Here is a 21007-nt window from a genome sequence, read left to right on the forward strand (position 1 = left end):
GGCAAACCAGTCCATGTTTGGTACTTCTTTCCTAAAAATCTATTTTCCAAAAATGATTGGCCGGATTCGGACTCTTTGGTGATTTATCAGTCTTGCATTGCACTTTGTAAGGTCAGATTAAGAACTGTGACTAATGAGTCCAAATTGTGGTAGCATAAGCCTCGAGGGCGCATCCACAGGCCCCGTTGTCTGAGTCTGAACTAGAGTCTAAGCTGGCGCTATCTCCACTCTCTGTCTTTGAACCTGCCTCAGCATCAGCACCCCCACTCTTGGAACCTGAGCCAATGTCATCACCTCCACTCTCAGAGGACTCAGACTATGGACTCACTGCCTTCTTGGAGCCACTCGTCACGGTGTCGTCATCAATCAGAATGGGCTCTGGAGGACCACTCTCATTTCGGGTGCCCCTAGCTCTGCTTCGACTACATGCCGGAGCCTTTCTCTCTCTCCTCCCTGCTATTGGAGGAGGCACCGTCGATGCAGGTGCAGCAGCTGCCGCTGGTGCTGTCGGTATGGGTGGGACTTGAAAAGACAGTTGTCATATTTTAGTCACAGTATGCGTATCAGATACAAGTATGGTGTGCAGAATGAGTATATGTAGAAGTCGGGCACAGTGTATGAATATAGGGTGAAGTGTAGTGTTTCAGATGCAGTGTATTAGTGCAGTGTAGGGAAGTTTTCAGTTAAAATGTCAGTTTCAGTGTGTCAGTAGAAATTTGATGACTGGAATGTAAGAAAATTGAAGAAATGACCTGAATGTCGTGGAAACTAAGCAGTGCCTCTCTCCTCAATATCATACCCTCAAATGAAGCTAGTAGCTCCAGTAGATCCTCGGTGTATCCTGCGGGTGCCTATAAATGCATTGGGAATGATCAGTGTCCAGAAAGAACAAATATCAGAAAGAGATGGGAAAACTAAAAAATGTGGTACATACTAGTGGTGCGTCATGAGCTCTGACATATCTATGCCCCGCTGCAGCAGGCTCAATCAGGATTTGGTATGCCTCTCCAATATACCGCCAACATGTGAGTGTAGTAGGCAGCTCCGGCCAACCGGTCCTCTGTCCTGCCTGGGTAGCCCCTTTACCATGTTCCTTAGTCGCTCTAGTCGCTCTGGGCACTCTAGCTCTTTCTCTCGTAGTTGGAGCCCCTGCCTCTGCACCTCCACAAATACCGGTCAAAGGAGGCATGAGGTGTGTCCGGATGAATGTCGAATAGTCATCCTCCCCGCGAAAGTAGTCGACCTCCAAGCCCTCTGTGAACTGAATCATCTCCTGGAAGGTGAGTCTCTTTGTAGCTCTCATAGATAGCGGAGGCGCCATGGGAACTACCAGCTCAGGCAAACCCATGGTTTGGTGCAAGAACCGCTTGCCTAGAAACCAGGCTCGACAAATCGGGCCCTCGAACAAAAGCCGAAAACGGGAGGCTCCCCAAGCTCTAGCAAACAGGTCCTTGACTCCGGCTGGCATCATCGCCCAGGGCTGCCAAGTGACCTGTAAATAGAGAATGCACAGATTGTTAGTGGCCATCAGATATTGAATTATGAATCAGAGCCCACGTAGAATGAAAATAACTGTGAATTTTTAGTTACCTCTGTTGCGGTCACTATGTCGAAGTACCGACGGAAGAATGAAAAAGTCTCTTTGGTCCTCTGCAAGCATCTGCCATCGTACCGATGAGAGTACGGCATAATAGGGGGCATCTCCACCTCCGGCTCCGGAGCAAGAGTCAGGAAATATGCATACACCCAAAGCTGTAAGGGAAGGGGCAATAGCGAGTATACAATGTATAGTGTACAGAAAGTACAAACGCAGATGCAGAAAACAGAATGTGTGCAGAAGGTGTGTACAGTGTACAGAGAGTATCGGTACAGAGGATACAAAGTGTACGGTGCAGAAAGCGCAGTATATGGGTGTAAACAATGTAGAATATGTGTGCAATGTACAGAAAATGCAAAGTAGAAAGTATTGAAAAGGAAGGCAGAAAATGCAAAGCAGAAATGTAAAGCAGAAAGTACTGAAAAGGAAGGCAGAAAATGCAAAGCAAAAATGTAAAGCGTACCTCCCAGGCTCGCTAATAGCCTCCTATCCTGTCTCCGCTCCTCCGGGATGTCAAGCTCATATAGCCGTACAGTGTGGCTAAGCCAACACCTCCTCAATCATAGAGCCGGATCTGCGGTAAATCCACCAAGGCACCCAGAAGATACAATCTTACAGTGTTCGCCCTATTCGCGAACAAGGTGGTGCCGAAGAGGAACATCAAAAAATCTCGGGCGTAATGCTCTGTCTCCTCAACTGTCTCTAGCTCGGTCCCTCGGAACTGCTCCGCAAACTAACTATATCATACCATTCCCGGTCGGAAATGAGGTGGGCGTGTCCCTAACAGGTAGATCCAGGCGGCCTCCCACTCGCTCATGTCCGTATCATAGGGAATCGAGTGACCCCCTACTCCTATGCTGGTGAGCATAGAGAAGTCATAGGGGGTCATCGTCATCTCCTCAGCAGTAGAGAAGTGGAAAGAGTTGGTGGTATCCCACCACCTCTTTACAAATGCACCAAGTAAGGGCCTACTCGTAATAAACCGAAGCCGGCCTCATCGATAAGGTGGCGGACATCGTCAGGAAGCTCCATGTACTAGTCCCTCATGGACGTGGCTCCATAGCCTTTAATAGAGCGAGAATCCTCCTGTGATCAAAACAATGATATGCAGTGATATGAGAACAAGCAGATGAAAAGATAGTGTAAGAAATACAGTGCAAGAGGGTGATTAGGGTAAGAAACGCAGTGTAAACAATACAGTTGAAGCAAGGAACACAGTTAAAGCAAGAAATGCAATGTATAGAGTGTGTATCTCGGTGGCGCTGTAAAACAAATGGGAGTTCGGCTCTCATAGCAAGAGGTCCTCTGGTACACCTCGCGCAAACCCTCTGAAATGTTGGATACTCTCGGGTGGTAGCACATGCGTCCGAGGATGATATGTCGTCGTATCAAAGGGTTGAATCCTGGGTGGTAGTAGTACTGGCTCAGGCTCCGCCTCTATCTTTGGAGACAACCGGAGTGGGATCTCTGGGGAAGATTTGTCGTGAGGTATGTCGTCTACCATTTGGAAAGAAGGTGGAAAATCTGTGAAAAGTGAAGAAAAAATGTAGAAAATGACAAAAGTCAACCCTGAAAGAGAAAAGGAAAGAAAAAGTTAAAGCCCTAAAAAAGGCACGAAACCCAAGAAGAACTTGAAGGAAACAAGCCTCAAGTGGTGAAACTCCAAGCAAAAGCACCGAAATCAAATTTCAATTGGTTCAAAACGGAGTAAACTAAGAGGGTTTGGCGAAGAAAATGTGCGTGGGGGGTTGGAAAAAGCACATAAGGCTCAGATCTAGAGAGGGAAAGTGTCTAGAGAGATAGGGAGGATTTTCGGCTGTGGAGGAGTAAGGAAATGAAGTATGGGTGAGTATATATAAAGACTCGTGGTGAAAAGGCCATTTTGGGCCCGATCTGCCATCAGTGGCCGACCGACCACCACTGGTGGCCAATAATATTTAGGGGCAGCCGACAGGTGGCCGACACCCTCCCCTTGTGGCCGTCCAGTGCCCAGTGCTCCTATATTGAATTTTGATACTGTTTTTGTCTCTGTTTCCCGAGAGGAGCAAGGAAAGGTCACTATTGAGTTCAAATTCTCTCTGTGGAAGCTTGAAATCGTGTTTTCGGTGATCGTTGTTCGTCACTTGTTGAACGAGGTGTATCCTTTTTGTATATCGTAACTTTTCTGAGAGGTAAATCGAAAAGTTGCTACTAAACTTGTTTCGATAGAATGCATTTTCGTTCTTGCGTAGACTATGCATCACTTTATTACATGCACAGAACATGCATTTTGTACTTTCCATAGAACATGCTGTTAATTGTGGATAGTGTATAAAACATGCATTTTTTGTACTTTGCATAGAACATGCTGTCAATCGTGTGTAGGACATGCATTTGGTACTTGGCGTCAAATATGCCTTCATGTAGCATTTTTCCTCGATTGTTTTCTTTGCATAGAATATGCATTCTTACTGTATCGTGTTTGTTGAGTTTTATGCAGGCACGGTATTGTATGTGCGGTTCATTCAAAGGAGTTCCAAATAAGATCATTTGTGCCCTTCGAAATGCGTTTGGACGTATTCACTTTTCCCTCTCGCGTGAGATGCGTTTGGACATTTGCACTTTCTCCTCTCGCGTGAGACGCATTTGGACATATTCACTTTCTCCTTTCGCGTGAGATGCGTTTGGATGTATTCATTCTCTCCTCTCGCGTGAGACGCGTTTGGACGTATTCACTCTCTCCTCTCGCGCGAGATGTGTTTGGACGTATTCACTTTCTCTTCTCGTGTGAGACACATTTGGATGTTTTCACTTTCTCCTCTCGCGTAAGATGCGTTGAATGTTTTCACTTTCTCCTCTCGCGTGAGACGCGTTTAGACGTCTGCACTCCTCCTCTCGCGTGAGACATGTTTAGACGTTTGCACTTTCTCCTCTCGCGTGAGACGCGTCTGGACGTATTCACTCTCTTCTCTCACGTGAGACACGTCTAGACGTATTCACTCTCTCCTCTCGCATGAGACGCGTTTGGACGTATTCACTTTCTCCTCTCGCGTGAGACGCGTTTGGCCGTATTCACTTTGTCCTCTCTTGTGAGACGCGTTTGGACGTTTTCACATTCCCTCTCTCACGTGAGATGCATTTGAACATATTCTCTTTATCTTCTGGCATGCCACGCGTTAGAATCTTGGTTGAAATCGTGGGTAAGCTCGACGGTTGTGTTGCTTTTCGTCTTTCCTGTGTGTCGCGTTGGTAAGCTTGCATAATTTTCTTACATCCTTTCTGCATGAAATGTGGTTTGGTTCATGATTCTCATGCGTGGCATGTTCATTTACTTATTTCTTTTCATGTTTGGGATGTTGTACCTTGTTTCGGTTTATTTGAATGTGGCATTTTCATTGCATTTTATTTGCATTTAAATGTTTCATTACAGTCTCATTGCATGATCATAAGTTATATTCTTGCATCGTGCATATCATTTGCATCTTGCCCCAGAACTACCCTAGTTTGATTCCTTACAAAGGGATACATAGGCAGCCTGCGAGGCGACCATTTGTTTTCTATCTTTGTTTGTTTGTCTAAGTCTTCGGCCTTGTCAAAAATGGGTCATCTCTGGGCTTTGACATTCATTCCCATCATTTCATGACTTCCGAGTTCTGTCAAAGAGGGGCAACTGTAGACACCCTATTTTTGACCAACATCAAGACTTAGACGTCATCGCTTGTGCACTCGATGATTACGATTGCATTTGTTCGCTTTGAGTGCCCGAAGTCCTTGGTGGAACGCCCTGTCTTTGAGCCTTTTAAGCTTGTCCTTTTTATGCTTTGTTCTGGACCAAAACCCTATTGTTTCAAGCCTGGAATTTGTGGTGACCTGTCGGCCACCACCTTAGGCTGTCGGCCATGGTTCATGGTTGTCGGCCATTGGTGTGACCGGTCGGCCACCAGTGTCTTTTTTTAAATATTTGTTGACAACTGTGGCAGTTGTTGGCACATTGAGCTGCATCTCCCTACATGTGTATGGTGGGATGTTTCTCAGCTTAAGCCTTGTTTTTCTATATATAGGGGGGTTCCGCTCCCATTTTGGAGGGTTAGAAAATTTGGAACAAAATTCTCTCTCTCTCTTGTAATTTTATGCATATTTGTTCACAAATCCTACACTTTTGCCTATACACCCTTGATAGAAGTTGCTAGTCTTTGAGCTGAGGTAGCTTGGGACTTGTTTTGAGCTCTAGGAGGAGGTTTTTGGCTTGGATTGTTGGCCAAATTGTGTCTTCTCTTCAAGAGGTATAACACTCTCTCTCTGCACTTGTTTTGAACCCTTGCTTTGCCATCTTTTTCAATTGTTTTGAGGCTGATTTTGAACTGTAAAAAGCTCTATTTTTATGACTTAAAAGTGTTGGTTTGACGCCATTTTCAATTAAGGGGTGGTTCACCCTTCTTGCTTTTTTGCTTGTAAAGCTTTTATACCTTGGTTCATCACTTTCAAACCAATTTTCTTGGGCCTTTTAGCCACTGCATTTCTGAGGTTTTTCAGTGGCAAAAAACTCATTTTGAAGTTCAAAATTGGAGGGGTTAGCCTCCCCTCCTTATGTCTTGTTTGCATGCCTAGTTAGCCCCATGTATTAGCTTAATGTTTTAGCTTTTTGTAGCTCAAGTCCAACATGTTTTACGCTTTGTTTTGAACTATTTTGCCACTGTTTTTGGCTGTTTGGGGCCTTTTGAGTCTTGTTTTGCATAGTTGTAGTGTAAGTCCTTTCACAAGCTTGGTGTTTTAAGGCTTTAATCACCATTGGTTTGAGTTGGTTGCATGTTTTAGTGCTTTTTCTCATCTAATTTCAGCACTTATAATCTCTGCAATCTCCCTCATTTCTTCACTTTTTCATTTGCTTTTAGGGTTGTTTCAACCTTAGGGTTGTTTAAGCTTGAGATAGAGGCTCATGCTTAATGGTTTAATCCTCCTTTGAGGGTTCATTACCAACGGCGTGAAGCTTCTCTCATGCCTTAAACTATCCCTTGGTTAACACTTCTTTCACCTTAGAAAACACTCACCAATGGACTAATTGATTAAAGAATGATTGGGTAATTAAAATGTGTAAACAAAATTGGCAAGTAAAAGAGGCAAGATAAGCATTCTTTGTGTTGCATTGCATGTGTTCAAATCAGATGTTAATTTAAACACAAGGAAAAATAGGACATTTCATACTCAGAAGTGATGAAATGTGCCATTCTCCTAGGTCTCCATTGCCCTTGATCATGTATGATAGGGTGATGGTCATTTGAGTCTTGTTTTGCATTCATTAAACTTGTACAAACTTGATTCTTTGGCCATCATGCAATGAAATTGCTTGGTTAATGGTTTGAGAGCCAAGAGTATCACTCATTTAACTTGTTTGATGATAAGGAAGGTAATAGTACAAACAAACCTTCAAAAAGTACACTGTTTTGCTCTCTTTGCTCTCTGTTGTAGCAAGGAAGTCCAAGCTAGTGGTCGACCGGTCACCATCAGTAGTCGACCGGCCACCATTGTTGGCCGACCGACCATCAGCAGTGGCCGACTGGCCCCCCCTGTCGGCCACCAATGCAAATTCAATAGTGTGCTCTTGAAGCAAAACAGAGTTGATCTGGAGAAGGAGAAAGTGTAAGTGCTTCTGTGCAACAGAGGCTTGCAGCAGCAAAACAATAGCCTTTCGGGTGAAAAACCGAGTATGCATGCATCCCTCATTTCCCGAGGCCTTTTTAGTTGATTTAGTTGTAGCTAATGCTTGCAAGTGATGTAATCACAACTTAGTTGTTTTGTAATATTTAATTAACTTAGATAGTTAATTATTTATTTGTTTTACTTAATTAGCTTAGAATAGTTAGTTAATCCGTTTAAGTATAATAATTAGTTAGCTTAATTAACCTAGTTAGCTAGTTAGTTAGCTTATTCATTCGGACCCTCCTTCGTGAGCATGTTGTAATAAGTGTGCGTGCATGTGTGTATGTCTTCCAACCCCATGTCTTTCTCTCTTTTATTTAATCGCTTTCGATGGTTAGATTAGGGACATGTTTCAATTAGCATGCCTTATGATTCATTCGTATTGTATGCACCGAGGCACATCATTCAAACTGCATCGTCATTTCAATATTTCTTTGAATACGTGTTTAACCATATGTTATCAAAATCACTTCATATGCCATATTAGTAGCCGAGCCTATTAATCGCATTCTTTGAATGTGTTGCATTAGACACTTAACATAGTTAGGGATCATGCATATTTTTCTAACTCATGTTTTCCTAGCTTGGAGTACTAGGTGAGTTTTTACGCTTTAGCATACTTGCACAAGTGTTAATGTTGTCATGATTAGCATGCTTTCCATGAGGCTCTGTGCTTAAATGCTAAACTACATGAATGTCTGTGGATGAAGGCTTGTTGTTTAAATTGGAACAATTCAACGAATGTGCATTTTAAGCCCAATTTGTTGAGTGGCAATTCATGTTTAAGCCCACTATTTTTGGTGGCAAATTCGCAATCTTTAAGCCCACTTGAGGTGGAAAATTCAAACCATTTTCGCAAACAAACATGAGTTGAATTGTTCCAAATTGAGCAAACTAGTCTATATTTACTTGTGCACATCACATAGTAAAGCTAGCTTAATAATCAGAATAAGAGCACATAATGTTTATAAAATATTATATCATAATTAGTAGGGGCCAATCTTTGATCGGGCGAGCAGAGGTGCTCAATTCATGACCTTCCTTCCCCTCTCGTACCTAAGTTCTCGAGCCGAGGCAACTTTCGTGATCACGGACATGTGACCTTTGGCATGAGTCACGGGTTTCCTAAATTTCTCCAAAAATAAAATATTTAGGTGGTGACTGTATCTGGCAAAGCCGTCCAATTTTGGCATTTTGATTCAAAATCAATTTTTCAAAACGATTTGCCGGATTTGGACTCTTTGGTGTTTATCAGTTTCACATTGCACTTGTGAGATTAGATTCAGAACCGTGGGAGTCCGAACTATAGGGCTTTCTTTCAAACTTCTGAAAGGGGGCGCGAAAAAACCGAGCCACACTACTGAGGCATTTTTCTCCTTAGCTTGTGAACTTGATATGCTCTTTCTCTTTTTGTTATTATGATCCAAAAGAGGAATATAACAGCAAATATGAGCAAATTAGTCTAAGTACCATTGGTAGAATCCACCAAGACGACAAGTTGGACGTTTGGTTTGATTTTTCAAAAACTGTGTTTTAGACTTCTTGTTTTTTGTATTTTTCTACCTTTGGTGAACTTTTTTATATTTTAGGTTTTTTTTTTTACTTATTTATTTGATTTATTTATTTATTTTTTTTTTCAGATGCATGCATTTAAAAAGTTTTTTTTTTAATTTTTAAAAGAAGACTAAATTTTGAAAAAAAAAAGTCCACAAAGAGAAAAGAATGCACAAAAATAAAAAATATATATTAAAAAAAAACACAATTTTTTTTTTTCAAATTTCTTTACGTATGCTTTATTATTTTTTTTAGGAGTATCTAGATTACGTGCATTTGAATTACGAAATTTTGACTAAAATATGAAAAAATTCACTAAAAAAATATAATAATAAAACATGCAAAGAGCAAGCATAAATAAAATTTTGAAAAACAAACCAAACCCAACAAAAGAATGGCATAATTTGGCAATTGTAAAGCCCAACCAACCTCATTCACTTGCTGCTGCATTATTTGATCCTTTTGTTTTTTATCTGTAGTTTGTCTCATCAGTGGCGCCATCAATATATGCTTTCCTGTTGTTTGTTTCTTAGGAACCATCATTTGTTGTTCAACAGCTTGTTCCATAGGTATCGTCATTTGTTGCTGTGATGTCTGCCTTCTAGAAAGCAACCTCTGAGTCATAATCAATCATTTGCTCATTAGTAAAAGCAAAAAGTTAGGAAGATAGATGAACAATTTTCAAAAGAAATGAAAAGATAATATCAAAACATCATATGCACGTCAGCAAACTTGAAAGTAGAATTACATTTTCTCTTATTTTTGTGAAAGCATAATAATATCAAAACATAGTTGCATAAAAGATTTTCTCATGACAAATGTGCGCATATTTGAAGAGTTATAAACATAGTAAAAATTATTCATTCAAAGGATTATTCCCGAGTTTATTCGCAGAAAACAATAGTGTGCACTAGCAAAAATTATTTACACAAATTGATGGATATAAATGTGTGTATGCCCGAGTTTCTATGAAATCTTAAAAGATTATTCATTAGAAGGAATAAGTGAAGACAATCTTCTTTTTGTGCATACTGTGAAATTATCAATCTCCTAATTGAATAATTACGCCAATTGAAAGTAGAGAAAAGTGGTTGTCTGAACAAACATGTTGAAAGAAGTTGAAGCATAATATGAGAGTGAGTTTATTCAGGGGAACGCGATTGAATAAATTAACACAACGAATGAGTATGCACAGAGATTTCAGGAGAGGATGTAAGCATATATAATAAAAGAGTAATTTATTTTGGGAAAACAATTGAAGAAATAAGCATAGGAAGCGAGTAATACATAATAGGCACAAAAACTTCAAAAGAGTATGTGAAGAACAATATTGAAGTGATTAGCACGGTGTAGACACCCCATTTTTGACCGACCTTAAGACTCAGACGTCACCGATTGAGCACTTGGTGATGTTGCATAATGTGCTCGTTCAAAAGTTTTAGAGTCGCGGCCGTGAGCCCTGCCTCCGGACTTCCGAACCCTCTTCTGTGCCTTGTCTCGGTTTGCGAACCAGACTCGGTTTTCTCTGTTTCTTTTCCTGAGGGGAGGGAGAGGTCCCGTAGACCATCTCTCAATGTCCGTAGGCTACATTTGGTGGCCGTAGGCCATTTTTCCCATTTCGGAGTCTGGTTTCCAGTTTTCGGAGCCGTCAGGCCGTGTGCCTCGGTTCGGGACCGCTTAACCATCTCCTATTGCTCTAATTTTTGGCATACTTCCTATTTGCGCCCTTTTGAGGGACACTGGGGGCTGAGAAGCCCACTTCGTGGCCGAATGCCACTTTCGGTGCTTAACAGCCCATTTTCGGGACCCCGAACTGCGCGTTTTGGTCCCCGAGCATTCGTTTTGCAACGGTTTTCGTTCATTTTTGGCAGGTACCTCTGTTTTATCACCGGGGAGGTCACTGAAGGGTGGGAGGCCAGCAATTGTTGCAGCAACTAGTTATACATCCTCCGACGCCCTCCGACGCCCTCCGGCGCCCGTTTTTCGCACTTCCGGGCTAATGTTGAACCCCTTGGACCCATTTTCTTGAACTTTGAACCACATATTTGTGATGTACACACATGAGAGGACCCTAAAAGTTCATGGCTGGCCATTAATTCAACTTGACCCTTTTGACCCCCTCCTTCCGGGCTAATGTTGAACCCCTTGGACCCACTTTCTTGGAATTTTAACCACATGGTTGTGTTGTACACACATAGGAGAACACCATCAGTTGGTGGCCGGCCAGAAAATCTCATTGAACCTTTTGACCCCTAGCCGGCCGGCTAGGGGGTGTGGCCGGCCGGCCACCTGCAACAAAAGTACCAGGCCGGCCGTATTCCTTGCACTGTTCCCTTTACAACTGTGAGGCTTTATCCCCCAGAAAAGATCTTTATTTGGGGGATATTTCGTGGGGGAATATTACTCTCCTTTTCCCCCACCTTTACACCCCTTTGTTGGCCTATATAGCAAGCAAGCCTTGTAGTATTTTGGGGTTAGAAAAACTCTCCTTCAAGCCTTCATACACAACTCCATCTCCATACCTCTCATTTCTTGAAAAATCTCTAAGTCCCTAACCATCATTCCTTCTACACCACCAAGCTCTACCATCACCACCTCATTTCCAGCAACAAGGAAGGTTTTTCAAAGGCCAAAGAAGCTGCAAATTCATCCAAGAAGTAACAAAAGTTTGAGTCTTCAAGGGTGAGTAACCTTTTCTTCATTTTGACCCTTTTTCTTGATTTATTTGTAAGCCCCACTTGCTTTTTGTTTCAAGCTCCGGCCCAAACTGAAAAGGGCCCTCTTTTGAGCTCATCTTCACTTTTCATTAAGGGCTGAACCCTGTTTGAGCCCTCCATGACACACTTGCTTCATTGATCCTCTTGTATGTTATAATTTTGCATGCTATTTTTGACCCATGAGAAATTTATTTTCGAGCATGTTGTAAACTGATATTAGGCTTATTTTGAGCCCCTCTTCAACATTGAAGAAGGGCTCAACACCATTTGGGGTTTCCATGTTGTACCTACCTTTATACTCCTCTTTTCTTCCCCATTCTTGCATGCAATGGCAGCCTACCATGCTTTTGTTTTTGGCCATTTTACAGTTCTGAAAAAGTTCTTATTTTGGTCCATACTTCATGTTTCATTTAGGTCCTTTCATGGTTTGGGGCTTTCATAGGTCACTTCATGTTATATCTCTCTTTTATTCCCCATTCTTGCATGTTTAGTTAGCCTACCATGCTTTTGCTTTTGGCCATTTTACAGTTCTGGAAAAGTGCTTATTTTGGTCCATTCTACATGTTTTATTAAGGGTCTTTGGCTTTTTGGTGATTATTTTGTATACCTCATGTTATAGCCACTTTTGAGCCTTATTTTGCATCACATTTCTATCATGTTTGTATACTGATTTTGAGGCTGCCATATACTGTAAATATTCATATTTTTGGTCCCTCTTCAGTGTTGTAGAAGGAAATTTTTCAGTTTGGGTTTTGCTTATATCACTTGCTTCATTACCCCTCTCTTGGCCTCTATTCTTGCATGCTATTTTTGCCATACCTATGCTTGCTGTTTGGCCATGTTTATAACTGTGAAAGTTCCTTTTTTGGGACTGTCTAGCTTCTGTCTTTGCATTGCATGTCCATATTGTGCATGTTTGGCATAGCTATAGGTCATTTCGGGTGCCTAAATTCGCATTTCGGGACAATTCCTTGCATTTCATGTCATTCCGCCTCATTTTGGGACTGTTTTCCCCCATATTTTACTGCTGAAATTCCATTAGAATGATTGCATCATGTTTTCATGTCATTTCATCACATTCTATCATTGCCTCGGTTTGCGTGCCAGTGTGCACGCATTTCGAGGCACCCCATTTTCATTCATCGGCATCCTATGTGAGTGTGGCTGAGGCTCACTCATGATTGGTATAAGCCCATATCATGTTTTCATGTCATTTCGTCACATTCTATCATTGCCTCGGTTTGCGTGCCAGTGTGCACGCATTTCGAGGCACCCCATTTTTTTATCCACCGGCATCCTATGTTAGTGTGGCTGCGGCTCACTCATGATTGGTATAAGCCCATATCATGTTTTCATGTCATTTCGTCACATTCTATCATTGCCTCGGTTTGCGTGCCCGTGTGCACGCATTTCGAGGCACCCCATTTTCATTCGCCGGCATCCTATGTGAGTGTGGCTGAGGCTCACTCATGTTGGTATAAGCCCATTTGTCATTTCCATGTCATTCCATCACATTTCGTCATCGCCTCGGTTTGCGTGCCCGTGTGCACGCATTTCGAGGCACCCCATTTTTTATCCGCCGGCATCCTATGTGAGTGTGGCTGAGGCTCACTCATGTTGGTATAAGCCCATTTGTCATTTCCATGTCATTCCATCGCATTCCTTCATTGCCTCGGTTTGCGTGCCCGTGTGCACACATTTTGAGGCACTCTTTTTTTATCTGCTGGCATCCTGTGTGAGTGTGGCTGAGGCTCTCTCATGTTGGTATAAGCCCATATCACATTTCCATGTCATTTGCATTGCGTATACCATTGCCTCGGTTTGTGTGCCTGTGTGCACGCATTTCGAGGCACCTCATTTTCATAGCATTTTACCATTGCCTCGGTTTGCGTGCCCGTGTGCACGCATTTTGAGGCATCTCATTTTCATCATATTCTGTATTTTCTCAGTTTGCGTGCCCATGTGCACGCATTTCAAGACATCTCATTTTCATAGCATAATACATACTAGGTTGTATCTTAGATTACATTCTGTCATTTTCTCGGTTTGCGCGCCCATGTGCACGTATTTCGAGGCATGTCATTCCATAGCATTGTGTATGTTAGGATTGTATCTTAGTTGCATTTCATGCATATCATGCATATTGCATCGTGTCCGGAATAGGAGTTAGCCCGGGCACGGGAAACGAGGTACATTTCGTACTCCGAGTGACGAAATGTGTCTCAATTCCCCAGTCACCGACACTCCGGATTATCCATGATGGAGTTAGGTTTTAGCTGTAGTTTCATGTGCATTCATCCTATATTGAGTTGTGCATTTCGACTCCTCGGCCATCATGCCTCGGTATGCGTGATTGGTGGCACGAGGATCGAGACATGCATATATCTGTGCAAATACATTGCTATGCCCCTTTTCTGCTCTCTGTTGCAGCAAAACGAAGAATCAGCAACCTTTTGGGGCTTGGCACGCATTTCAAGAACAGGTGTAAACAGAGGCTAATTGGGGCATTCCGGTGGATTTCCGCGCAAGACAATTCGGACATGCATCATCCATCAGAAGCAAGGCGGTCCCTGGCTTGCACGCCAGTTTCATTTACTTTCTTAGTTAATTCATTAATTAATTAGAATTTTGTAATATTTTGGACTGTAATATTCTTTTATTCGGGACTGTAATATTTGGACTGTATTATTTATTCGGACCCTCTGCACGAGGGCACAACTGTAATAAGTGTGCGTGAGTGTCATGTATGTCTTCCAACCCCACGTCTTTCTTCCCTTTTATTTACCAGCTTACGATGGTTAGATTAGGGCATGTTTCAATTAGCATACAGTATGACAGCATGTTTGCATTCATTCATCTGTATTGCATGCACCGGGCTCGGCGCATCATACTAACTGCATTGTATTTTCAATTTCAAAGTTGAATACATGATAGTTGTAACATTTCATATGCCATCTTAGAATAGCCGAGCCTGCTATAATTGCATTTTGCATGTGTTGCATTAGGCATTTCTGTATAGTTAGGATCATGCATGATTTCTAATGAATTCCTATTTTGGCTTGGAGTACTCGGTAAGCTTTATGCTTTAGCATCCTTGCATGCGTGTGAGTGACTGCCATGAATAGTATGCTTACCATGAGGCTATATGCTTATCTGATATAACTGCCTGAATGCTTGTGGGTGAAGGTTGGGTTACTTAAATTGGAATAAATCATCAAATGTTTTAAAGGCTACCTGTGGGTAGCAAACCACTTTCAAAAACAGACATGAAATGTTTCGTTCCAATTCAGGCGACTCGGTCTATATTTATATGCTGTGCGCATCACATAGCAACCTAGGCTAATAAACCGGAATAAGAACTCACAATGTTTTCAAAACTAGATATCATGGTTAGTAGAGGCCGGTCTATGACCGGGCGAGCGGGGGTGCTCACGAAGTGATCTTCCCCAATCGTACCCAAGTTCCCGAGCCGAGGCAACTTTGGTGATGACGGACACGTGGCCTCTTGGCACCGAGTCAGGGTTTCCTAAATTTTCCAAAATAAAATATTTAGGTGGCGACTCTGTATCTGGCAAAGCAGTCCATATTTGGCACTACTTTTTCAAAAAATCAGTTTCTCAAAACGATTTGCCGGATTTGGACTCTTTGGTTCAGATTAGGAACCGTGACTTTTAAGAGTCCGAGCTGTAGTGACCCCAAATGAACAGAACGGGACTAACCCTCCCGGGGCGTTCGGGGACGTCTACACACGGCCAACATTGAGAAATTTCATTACTTGCAATCAACTCATTTGAAAAACAACTTAAAAATCAGATTAAGAAGCTTGCCACTCTTGTGCTCTCTATTAAATATTTAGATAAATGTGTTTTAATAGGTGATCAAATTTATTGGACAAATCATAGGAAAGACATATTTGTGCTTTTAAAAAAAAAAAAAAACGAAGAAATATAATAACTTTTGTTTCCTGAACTTGAAATCAATCCAAAAATAATAAGATAATCATAGTACAAAAAAGGTTTGTGTGCCAATACGAGCTAAAACACTAATTTTAGTCATTTTGTATTGTTACAAATAAGACAAATGTGCTCAAGTGAAAGGCAAACTTAAAAATATGAACTTTGTTCTTTAAATATAGCCATTACAAAAGACAAATATATATGTATATATATATATATATTTTCCTTGTTATTTTGATTTTTTTTTCTTCCATGGAATGACATTAGAGCATACATGAAAGTTCGAGTGTTTTTTTCTTCTTTATTAACAAACTAGTATGAAGTGCAACAAGAACACAAGGCAACAAGAACAAAGTCGAGAAAAATATTTGTTTGAACAAACATTTTGGAAGAAACTAAATCTATAGTGGCTTGGGTTAAGACCCGATCCTTTTATACTATTTGGTTATGAGATTTGTATTTATTGTGATTATATGATTGTCTGTTGGAGTTGAGAATTTGGTTTTGAGTTTGTTTTGAACTGTTGGGTATAGTATATTCTGGGGAGATTTTGTCTTAGGTTCACTCGAGTGGTGAGTTGGTCGCTCGAGTTTACATTCTAAATTATTCAGAGTTTTTATTCTTCGCTCGAGCGGCGTTTCACTTGAGTGATTTGTTTTGTAGAGATAATCTTCTGGGAAATTGTTTTATTCACTCAAGCCTAGTTTTGGTCGCTCGAGCGATATTCTGTGTCTAACACTTTAGAGGTGTTTTTGTAACGCCCCGAAATAATTACAATAAGATCAACCCTCGATAGACATTAATAAATAACAGATGTCTGAATATAATATTCTCCCATTCATAAGATCTCATTAACAATTACCATTTAACCTACTTTTAGGATAAGATCTCCTTTTACATTCATATGAGCCAATGGTTACAAAAGGTGTCACATGCAACTATATATTCATAAGCCCTAACACTAAATCTATAGCATGTGTTATAACAAAAAATATGAAATAAAGGTTTAACAGATATAATAATGCCCTATTGGCTACAACTTTCCAAGACGATGCTTGGTTACAACAAAAGTGAGTTTAAACTCAATAAAAATAAAGCCCTAGGCTTGTACAAAAATAAATACAACAACAACGAAAATAGAAGCTCTTGGCTTCAAGTTCTCCCAAGCTATTGCCTTGGCGGAGGCATATCATCAGTACCTGAAAATGGTTTTCCACATAATATGAGCCAAACCCCAGTAAAGATACTGTAACATAGTATATGAACCTTAATACAGTTATAAGGTGAATGCATATAGAATGCTCGTGCCAAAACCTTTTTACATCTTTTCCAAAACCATGCAATGCCAAATTATATCACAATTCATGAATCCATTTACTTTATAATAGAAAACAAGGTAGTGAATACAACACTGGGAATCTCTAGGACGTGTCTGCAAGTAGGCTACATGCACTACCAAATTGTCATTTTTTACTGGTATTAACCAGAAGGCTCGACACCTAACCGCGCGGGTTTCTAGACTTTCACCAAGGACACACAGGCCTACATAATACCACAACTACACTCCTACCTAGATTCACCAAGGTATTCACCCATTTTTTTCAAAATAGTATACATTTTCAATGTGTAATTATGTTACCATGCTCAATGCAAATGAATGGGAAAATAGTTTCAATTCACCTAATTCTCGTGCAATTTCTATAACAATCATAACAATCCTCCACTGATAGTCCAAAACAGATATCTCTAACGGATAATTAATTTTCAACGCAGGTATACTTTCCAAAATCACAAGATGGGAGTGGCAATACATATCTAACCCCACCATCATCATCATAATCATCCTTCCAATTCCATAAAACCAACATCAATTTCATTTTTCTCTTTACAAAATCAAATATTCACCATTTAGGGTGTACGAGCACAAAATAATCTTCTCGTACAATCCTGTCAACGAAGTTTACACTCCTCCAAATGTCAACGTTTTGCTACTTGAAAACACCCGTGAGCTAGTTGGTGGGTGTGTGCCAAAAACCCTTTCGATGCCTAAGTCAGCAAGTAGACAATATACAATAAGCTCTAAGTATTTTTGAGTAAGAATTGCAATACCTGGAAATAGGTTTAGTCCTGAGCTTTTATAGATTTCGGCTTGGCACAATCCCAGCAAGACTCTAACTTTTCCTATCAGAGTCCTCCTAGAAATCACATTCTCAAAGGATAAAGATTATCCTCAAAGCACCCTCCTCACTGCAAGCTAAGTGAGATGGCTAAACACCCTGCTCAGTTAATTGTGCCTAATCAAGCTACCCTATGTAGCTATTCCTTTGACAATGCTGCGCTATCTCTAACTGCCATGAGTTATCTCGCAAAGTTACTCTAGCTCAGCTTTCTTCAACATGTCACTCCGGTTTGACAATTGGCTATACACGGATAGCTGGGCCCAAACCCATTGATCGAGGAACAATCATCAACCTGGAACCAAGCTATTTGAGTACGTAGCTCAGCCCAATGCGCAGCCCAGCCTAGGAAGACGACCTTACTTAGCTCGGCCCAATTTGTACACAAATTATCCTCTCAATTGCCCCTTAATTCTATCTGCATAGCAAAATTGGGATTATTGTCTGTCAGCCGAGCTACTGATCAAGCTAACCGAGATAAAAATTCCTGTTCGGTTTCACAATCTGCTCGGCTCTAATGAGTCTCATCAGTTGCCTAGCACGTTCTCCCGTTGCTCTGATACCACTACAATTATGGGACATGTGACATGCCCCCACAGGTCTCGTACCCTTGGTACAACCGTCAAACACTACCCTAAAATTTGAACGGTCCAGCCTTTTAACTTTATGTACATATACAACCCACACGTACGCCCCTTCGCATCCACTGTTCATTGTTTCTAGCAAAATCCTGAGATAGAGCTCCTATCCTTTGCATCTTCGTGCGCTAAGCCCTATTTCAAGCATTTTTAGGAAGGAATCTATTTTGTTTCAACTGTTGGAGCTTCATCCACTAATCGAAACTTAGAATTGCACCTGTCAACTGTAAGTTTCTAAAGCTTTTTAATGTTTCTGCTTTAATAGTCAAGTTATTCTTTGTGCCTTGGTACATATATATGAACCCACAAAAGCACTCTTGAGTATTAACCCACTAAAACACTCCTGAGTATTAACCCACTAAAACGTTAATAAAATGGATGCGGTACTGCACTCGGGCCTTTGAATACCCCTCTAGTTTCACATTTAGAGATGAACTCCAAACAGATGGGATAAAAACCAGTGATTTTGATCCCAAATCACGCTCGTACCGAAATAAACTTGTTTGCCCCACCATATGCTAGTTCAACCGAACTAGGGATATTTGTCATAACCAAAGTCGAGCTACTATCCTGTCCCTGGTTAGAGTCGGGCTAAACCTTGCCCTCATTCCTGGCTGAGCTAACACCTTGCTCGAGTCAACAGGACTAGCTCACAACCACATAGAAAACCATACACACTATCTTGGCCAAAGAAGCTTTAGTTTACATGCCTTAGCTCGGTCAATCACTTGGGCATAACACCTTTAATTTGTCACTTTGCAGACTTGACTAGGTTGGTCAGGCACACCTCACTTCACTTAGTGGTGCCGCTCGATTGAGCTCCCCAACCAAAGTTGAGCTACACAATCGATCAATCCTTAGCACCATTTTAATCTTAAGGCCATGGGTAAGTATCGCTTCATGGTAAGCTCGCCCAGCACCCTAACTGAATTCCGAAGGGATTAAGCCATTCCAGATGACGTGCAACTTACCTTAGCCGAACAAGACACCATACCTTGGGGAAAGCCTAGTTTCTGCCCTTTCACCGTGCTATTAATCGTAGAGGGTGGACTCCGGTTCCCAGTCCAATCCCTTGTTTGTGAATTCCTTAGGCATACTAGACTCTACCCCACCCAAGTCTCCACTAACACCTTCCGAATTGTAAATGGGATAGCCAAACTAAATTGTCGCCTTAACTTGAACCTTGGTTTGGCTGAGATATTCCACCAATACTCGCTCGGCCAGAACGATGACGGTTGGTGCCACTACTTCAAGGTCAGAAGAGGCCGAGAGAAAATCATCAAACGAACGTCAAACGAAGACTTGCACGACGACGATTTTCTCTGAGTCTCTGGAAATTATGAAGACCAAGAGGCCAGAACACCAAGCTATAACATTAACTAGAACAAGGGATTTCCTGGTAAGAGTAGCTCGGTTCTCAACTCATTTGTTATTTCGATGCTTCCTATCGTGCTAACCTTTGTTCTCTCTTTGAAGATTTAAATAGTTTGAAGGCGGATTTTGTCTACACTAACAAAATCGTATTACATAATGCGCTGCGGTACAAACATAAAGACTGGACCGAGCTGTTGGGTGTTGAACTTTCCTATCGTTATAGCAGTAAGAGAAAGAGAAAGGTCATTGATTTCCTCTTGGAATCCTCCCCTGAACTAGATCCCAACCTCTTCCAAATCAGCATGATCCCTTTGACCGGGGAATAAGAAATGGCTAAGGGGAGAGTCGTGCGAACAAACTTCTGCCTTTACTGCCGAAGTGCAGACCAAGAAACGTCCATCCGGGCAACCACGTGAAACTGTTGTTGCCCTTTTCACTACCAAGGCATCATCCTCTCAACCCAGTAAGTGGACATGCACTTTATCCATTGAACAACAATGGCTGGTGGACGAGGAAGACATCGAGCAACCAGAAGCTGTGCTGCACGTCACCGAACCTCTTGAAGGCAGCCGCCGATCTGGCCGTACTAATCCTTCATCTCCCCCAAGTGTGGGAATCGACCATGACCTTGAAAGGCCGAGCTACAACTTCCATTGACTCTGTTAGCACCGAAAAAGACCATATGTTGGCCTTCAACCTATCAAAGAGCGTATGTTTACTCGCCGACATGGAGAGGTACGACCAGATGACCGAACTAAAGGCCATTCAGTCAGCTACCAAGTCTGCTGTCCTGGTAAGTGGACTTTACATCGATCTTGGCTTCAACACTTTAATCGATGTAACTAACATTTTTCCTGCCTAGCAGGCCATGCAAAAAAGACACGTTGCCCATAAACGTGTGCTTGAACTGAAGAAGACAGTGCGGGTAACCATTGTTGACAGTGCGGCTAATGATGTTGAAATAGTTTGAAAAGGAGGCACTTGTCGAGTAGGTTTGCTCGGTCGAAGCGGATAAACAAAAGGCCTTGGTGGAGAAGAAGGTACGCTACCTCCGCGAGCTGGCCAAACTTGAGAAGAAGAAAGACGCTGAAATAAAGGACCTATAAAAGAAGATGGAGGACGTTAAGGACCAAGGTTACTAGGAATGTGAGGAAACCTACGTTCAACAATGTGAGGTAGCCAAAGATATCTTCTTCCAGTGTGGCTAGAAGACAGCAGCTGTGAAACTTGGCCAGGCAGTAGATTTTGAGATCTTCCTCAATCCACCTCCCCAGTACATCCCAAGTTACATTGCGGCTGATGCTAGTACTGTGCAACA

Source organism: Camellia sinensis, chromosome 10 (assembly GCF_055761805.1).
Source record: "Camellia sinensis isolate YWXY chromosome 10, ASM5576180v1, whole genome shotgun sequence".
NCBI classification, from domain to species: domain Eukaryota; kingdom Viridiplantae; phylum Streptophyta; class Magnoliopsida; order Ericales; family Theaceae; genus Camellia; species Camellia sinensis.